Source organism: Ranitomeya variabilis, chromosome 6, assembly GCF_051348905.1.
Source record: "Ranitomeya variabilis isolate aRanVar5 chromosome 6, aRanVar5.hap1, whole genome shotgun sequence".
Taxonomy (NCBI): Eukaryota; Metazoa; Chordata; class Amphibia; order Anura; family Dendrobatidae; genus Ranitomeya; species Ranitomeya variabilis.
In genome coordinates, this window is record NC_135237.1 from 58,748,803 (window position 1) to 58,756,118 (window position 7,316).

The 7,316-nt window shown below is 43.4% G+C and overlaps 1 long non-coding RNA gene across 1 annotated transcript; it reads left to right on the top strand.

The window, feature by feature from the left end:
• Positions 1-354: 354 nt before the first annotated feature.
• On the top strand, positions 355-5,576 carry LOC143783429 (uncharacterized). The gene is made up of 3 exons (XR_013217163.1): positions 355-444; positions 1,119-1,218; positions 5,486-5,576. It is a non-coding gene; the product is annotated as an uncharacterized LOC143783429 (long non-coding RNA).
• The last annotated feature ends 1,740 nt before the right edge of the window (positions 5,577-7,316 follow it).

Genomic DNA, 7,316 nt, shown 5'->3' on the forward strand with positions numbered 1-7,316 from the left:
CACACAGCGACGCTGCAGCGATACAGACAACGATGCTGATCGCTGCAGCGTCGCTGTTGTGTCGATGTGTGGTCGCTGGGGAGCTGTCACACAGACAGCTCTCTCCAGCGACCAACGATCAGGGGAACGACTTCGGCATCGTTGAAACTGTCTTCAACGATGCCGAAGTCCCCCTGCAGCACCCGGGTAACCAGGGTAAACATCGGGTTACTAAGCGCAGGGCCGCGCTTAGTAACCCGATGTTTACCCTGGTTACCAAAAAAAACAAACACTACATACTCACCATCTGTTGCCCGTCAGGTCCCTTGGCGTCTGCTTCCTGCTCTGACTGAGCCGCCGTACAGTGAGAGCAGAGCGCAGCGGTGACGTCACTGCTGTGCTCTCACTTTACGGCGGCAGTCAGAGCAGGAAGCAGACACCAAGGGACCTGACGGGCAACAGATGGTGAGTATGTAGCGTTTGTTTTTTTTTACATTTACGCTGGTAACCAGGGTAAACATCGGGTTACTAAGCGCGGCCCTGCCCCTGGTTACCAGTGTAGACATCGCTGGATCGGTGTCACACACACCGATTCAGCGATGTCAGCGGGACCTCAACGACCAAAAAAAGGTCCAGGCCATTCCGACACGACCAGCGATCTCACAGCAGGGGCCTGATCGCTGGTACGTGTCACACATAGCGAGATCGCTACTGAGGTCGCTGTTGCGTCACAAAACTTGTGACTCAGCAGCGATCTCGCTAGCGATCTCGCTATGTGAGACGGGGCCTTTACAGTCTTGAGAGGTTTGGGGGTCAGAAAACCAGTCAGTATCTGGTGTGACCACCGTTTGACTCATGCAGTGCAACACATCTCCTTCATGTAGAGTTGATCAGTTGGTGATTGTGGCCTGTGGATGTTGCTCCACTCCTTTTCAATGGCTGTGGGAAGTTGCTGGATTTTACAGGTTGTGAGTCTGTCATTGAATTACAGCAATGCCATCACTTGTCATATTTCTTTGATGCCAAGGCCATGTGTTAACTTTATCTCCTTACACTTAATCATGCCCATGCTTTTAGCACCAACATTTGTTACATAACCCAACAAGCACATCTTCTAATCATTTCAATAATTTGCTTAGGTGTAGGTTATTCTTCCTCTCTGTTGATGTTCCTTTATACGTCTCATGGGAAATATTAAGAAAAAAAAACCTTGCAGAAGCAGAACATTAAAAAAAGAAGGTAAGGGTGCATTTACTTTATGCCATCTGCTGTGTTAAACGACTGCCCATTGACACATATTTGCCAATTGTTTAATAGCTGTTTAGACTGGCAGATAGCATTTAACATGCTCACTAAAGGATAAGCAATAGATAGTTCCATGCACATAGACTGCCAGTGTTCTCGGCAGCACAGGTCCTGTTTACACAGGATAATGTGCAGCTGAGAATGCCAATCTTTCAAGGAAGCCAAAAGATAATTTTACCTAATAAGCGAGCCTTTTCCTCATTTATGGTGTGATTGTTAGCCTGTATACAAAACAAAATTATATTATTCCTAGGAAATCTCGTTCCCCAAAATCACGCAGTGTTTATGCACCTCTGTATGTGCACATAGTAAGTATTTGTTGCCGAAATTTCTGCACCATTTTGTTTTACATGCGGTTTTGTTGCAGATTTTTCCCCACTCACTAGTATGGGTGAAATCTGTGGCAAAATGTTGAAAGAATTGACAAGTGGCAGATTTATATCTGCACCAAATCTGCAAGTGAAATATAAGCAACATGCGCATGAGACTTCAGGATTCTCATTCACTTTTCTGGCATCAAGAAACCCTTCAAGTTTTGTGACAAATCTGTGCACAGGAAAAGTGACAAAAATGCAACAAATTTGTATAGACTAATATGGATCTGTTTTGATATGTATCGTAAACTAGAAAAACAATGACTTTTGTTTGTCTCCCACTTACAATTTTTCTTGTCTTCTCTGGTTTTCTGTTATGAAAAAAAAAAAAACAGAACAGAGACATGCATATTAGGTGACAGACCACATAAACACATGAAATATCAATTGAAGAGGTAATTAGGTAGCTTTGATTTCCAAGGGGTTCTCTAATTCAATTGCACTAAACCTTAAAGGGATCCTATCAGCACATGTTTACATTTACATTTTTTGGTATGGCTGCAGAGGTATTTGTTTCCCAATAAAAATGTATTTTTTTGTAGACACCTGATGTGCCAGTAATGAGAAAACTAGAGCAAAAGCCAAGTGCAAATCAGGCTGGAAGTGCACTGGGGCGCTTTAGTGCACTGGGGCGCATCAGTGCACTTGAACAACTTCTAACAATTTCATTGACACTCCCTCCCCAGTGCACTTCCAGTCTGATTTGCATTTGGCTTCTACTCTAGATTTCTCCTGACATACCGAATCTATACAAAGTAAGTATCATTTTTATTTGGAGGATCGCTCAGCCTTCACCCGGTATCATTTATGGCCAGGTTGAAAACTGTAAAGGACAATATGGACTAAAATGAGTAGGACTGCATCTGCGAAATGATCGTTCTCATATTACTTTTATCTAATGTATATGCCCACTTTTAAAACTTCTATCTATTATAGTAACCAAGACTGTCTTGCACCAAAAACATGTGAAATGACAGATCCTGCTGCACACAGCCTTTACAGTATACAGTATTCTCCGAGACAGGGTATGAGGGTTGTGCAACTTATTACAGTAGTAATAAGTTGCACAACCCTCATACCCTGTCTTGTAGAATCCATCTGACTGCTGATAATTTTACTAGAGGAGAATACACATGTACACAGAGCCGTATTTGCCACTAGGCACTTGAGGGCACGTGTCCCTACATACTTATGCCTCCTATTTCATATGGAAGAATGCAGAGGCTTTTCCTATTTGTTTCCATTTGAAGCAACCGAAAAAATAATTGTACGTTCTGCAAGATTTCTATGTACATGCAGGGCCATATTTAGAGTTTCTGCTGCCCTAGGCACTTTTAGTGCTGCCTCCCCCTTTGGTGAGTATGACACTATCGGCAGTGACTTTGGCAAGAATCGCTGATGTGAAAGTCGCCTTTTGCAGCAGATCCGGCAGTTTTTCTGCATGTGCCGCGTAACGGATCACTTACGGCAACACTGCGTTCAGCCTCATTCATTCCCTATGGGATTTGCGGCAGTTGCCTTGATCTGGCAAATGCAGTACCATACCCCCCAACTTTTGAAGAAGGGAAGGAGGTATAAAGTTTGCGGCGCGCGTAGTGCGCCACGGCAAATTTTAGGCCACGCCGGATCTGCTGCAAAAGGCGACTTTCACATCAGCGATTCTTGCCAAAGTCACTGCCGATAGTGTCATACTCACCAAAGGGGGAGGCAGCACTAAAAGTGCCTAGGGCAGCAGAAACTCTAAATATGGCCCTGCATGTACATAGAAATCTTGCAGAACGTACAATTATTTTTTCGGTTGCTTCAAATGGAAACAAATAGGAAAAGCCTCTGCATTCTTCCATATGAAATAGGAGGCATAAGTATGTAGGGACAGTAATGGCCTCATAGACTTCCATACCAGCCCTACCAACAAATTGGTCTCTCAGCAAACAAAACTTTGAATATTAATATCACTAGAGGGGGTTGTCCAGATATTCTGTTAGACATGTTGCGGGCTTACATTCTACAGGATTGTGGGGAAGTAGACAGCAGGTCAGGAATTGCAGTAGCTCCGATGGTGTTGAGGTGGTTGTGTGGTCATTACAGGTTGTAAGCTTCTTTGAAGAGATGGGTTTTCAGGTTCAGTTTGAAGGATCCAAATGTGGTGGATAACCGGTTGTGTTGGGCACAGAATTCCAGATGATGGGGGATATTCGGGAGAAGTCTTGGAGGCGATTGGATGAGGAGCGAATAAGCGTGGAGGAGAGGAGGAGGTCTTGGGAAGACCGGAGATTATGTGAGGGAAGATACTGAGAGATTAGTTCGGAAATATACCATTATAGTTATTATGCTATGCCATATATAGATTAAACCACCACACCAGCAGTTAGTTTTTTTCAGTGCTGATGTGGTTCTTTTAATCTAATGTCCCTGATCCTAGTCTAAAGGTACCTTCACACTGAACAACTTTCCAACGAGAACGACAACGATCGGTGACGTTGCAGCGTCCTGGATAGCGATATCGTTGTGTTTGACACGCAGCAGCGATCTGGATCCCGCTGTGATATCGTTGGTCGGAGCTAGAAGGCCAGCACCTTATTTTGTCGTTAGGTCGGTGTGTATCGTTGTGTTTGACAGCAAAAGCAACGATGCCTGCAATGTTTTCTAATGGTAACCAGGGTAAATATCGGGTTACTAAGCGCAGGGCCGTGCTTAGTAACCCGATATTTACCCTGGTTACCATTGTAAAAGTAAAAAAAACCACTACATACTCACCTTCTGATGTCTGTCACGTCCCCCGCCGGCGGCTTCCCTGCACTGAATGTGTCAGCGCCGGCCGGCCGTAAAGCAGAGCACAGCGGTGACGTCACCGCTGTTACTGCCGGTGCCGCTGACACATTCAGTGCAGGGAAGCCACCGGCGGGGGACGTGACAGACATCAGAAGGTGAGTATGTAGTTTTTTTTTTTTACTTTTACAATGGCAACCAGGGTAAATATCGGGTTACTAAGAGCGGCCCTGCACGTAGTAACCCGATGTTTACCCTGGTTACCCGGGTGCTGCAGGGGGACTTCGGCATCGTTGAAGACAGTTTCAACGATGCCGAAGTCGTTCCCCTGATCGTTGGTCGCTGGAGAGAGCTGTCTGTGTGACAGCTCCCCAGCGAACTAAACAGCGACGCTGCAGTGATCGGCTCGTTGTCTATATCGCTGCAGCGTCGCTGAGTGTGACGGTACCCTTAGGCTGGTGAAGACAGAGGTGGGTAAGTGTGACACCGGCCTTATATTTACCCACCTCTGTCTTCACCTTTGTTTGGCATCGCTTTAGTCCTGCAATGTCATCTTGTGACCACAACTTCTGACTGGCCAATGTCGCAAGAGCTCAGTGTAGATCTATGAGAGTCAGATCGAGGCTCTGATACACTTGCATTAAAATGTGACCTCTGTCAAACACTGGAGCGATCTGGAAGATCACAAAAGAGTGGCGGAGTGTAAGTCTGGGGGCTGCAATAAGAAAAAACATTGGAGTGGTGCTTTGGGATTGTATGGATGGAGTCAAAATACAGAAGAAACCAGAACCATACAGATTTCTCCAGGACAATTTCCTGGTCAAAGTTCAAAAGTCGTTTACAATCTCCAACATCCATATGTATAAAGGAAGTTAGTATTACACATGTGGGTGAATAAACTATCCAGACTTTTATTACTGAATCACTTAGAGTGGTGTCCAATTTTATAAATAAATTAGATAAGATAGATAGATAGATAGATAGATAGATAGATAGATAGAAAAGATAAAAATAAATCCTCTGCTAAAATCTCATAATAACCCATTTCTTTTTCACAGTAGCTAAATGTGTGAATCTAGTGAGAAGTTTCTACAAAGCGAGCTATCACATTTCAGCTGTTGCTATGGTAACATCGATGTAAGAGGTGATGAACGGTGCTTGAACCAGACTACACCAGCATTAAAAAGAGAAAACAATCAATGTATAGAGCGGCATTTAACAAGACAAGTTGAATAAGTAGCTATTGTAAAATATGAGATTTGGAATTTGTATTGCCGTCAATTAAAGATGGAATTATAATGGTCGCCGTTTGTGTCTGAACATATGGTGCATCCGACGATTTCTCCAGGGATAAGTTCCACAGAATATCCACTGTGATGGACTCTGCAATATCTATAATGATTGTTTTTTTTGTTCTCTATCGTTTATGTACGGGTTGAATAGCTGAGGGCCCCTGCTCAGGAACAGTACATGTGCCCATTATATTGAACATAGACACGTGACCTTGGCTGAACATAAAAGTATTTTTAATGGAGAAGAGGAGACAGCCAGAGAACGTCAGGATCTGTGGAGAGTCAGCTGATCCACAGACTCACATGATTTTAATATGATGTATACATGGGCATTTACATAAAGGCTGCTTCTTATGTGTTTCTGAGGCTAGTACTACATTAAGGGATCACTCACACCACTGTATTAATCCGGCGAGTGCTATCTGATGTGTTATCAGATAGCGCACGGACCAATGCTATACTATGGGTCAGTGCTGATCTACATTTTTTTCTCATGCCGTCACCCATTCAAGTCTATTGGTGCCTGTGAAACATTTGAGTGCACTCGGATGACATCGAGTACAGTCCGATTACCTCGTACTCCCACAATGGAGAAGATGGAGAAATTAAGTTCTCCATCATCTCCTCACCTGTGCTACGCGGTGAACTGCAGTGAACTCACCGCTGCACCGTGAGATTTAGACCTGCTAAGGCTAGTTTCACATTTGCGTTTAAAAACGCAGCGTTTTTAACGCAAACGCATGTGGTGAAAAAACGCATGTAAACGTGTGCAAACGCTGCGTTTTTTAGACGCATGCGTTTTTGCATGCAGGAAAAAAAAGCCACGTTTACATGCGTTTTTTCCTGCATTTGCGTTTTTGAAATGCATGCTGAGAAGTGTGTGACAGCTGCCAATCATCAAAATCATCTAGAAAACCCAATATAAATAGAAAAAGCTATATTTACTTCAGCGCGATATATGTGAAAAGTTTTTTTGCGGCAAATAAACGCCTCTAGAAATTACTACATGTTGCATTTCTGCAACCAAACGCAAGCATGGAAAAAACGCATGCGTTGTCAAACGCGGCAAAACGCATGCAAAAAAAGCATGCGTTTTTAATGTTAAACATAGGAAAAAAAAGTATGCGTTTTTTTGCGGAAAAACACTGCGGCAAAAAACGCAAATGTGAAACCAGCCTAAGACAGCTGACATCTTCTGGGTATAGTGCAAGCTCAGCTCCTGAGCCTGCTCCATACACCCTCACTTGACTTATGTGGTACTATTACATCCTATATTGAGCAATTAAAATGATGTTAAATGTTACACCATTAATCCCCCCATCAATGTAGTAGGGGACCCCTTATCCCTCCGCTTTATGTCTGCAGAGAGGAGGATTTCAATTGTAGCAGAGCTTTAGCATGTGCATTTTTGTTATTTTTTAAAGTCTATGGGACTCACTACAAAAGCAAAGCACAAATCAAACACAGCGATATCTATTTTAGGTTTAATGAATTAATCTATATATTATATTATATATTATCTATATATATAATTGTCTAAGGGTTTTTCTGTCTGTCCTGGAAATCCCGCGTCTCTGATTGGTCGAGGCCGCCTGGG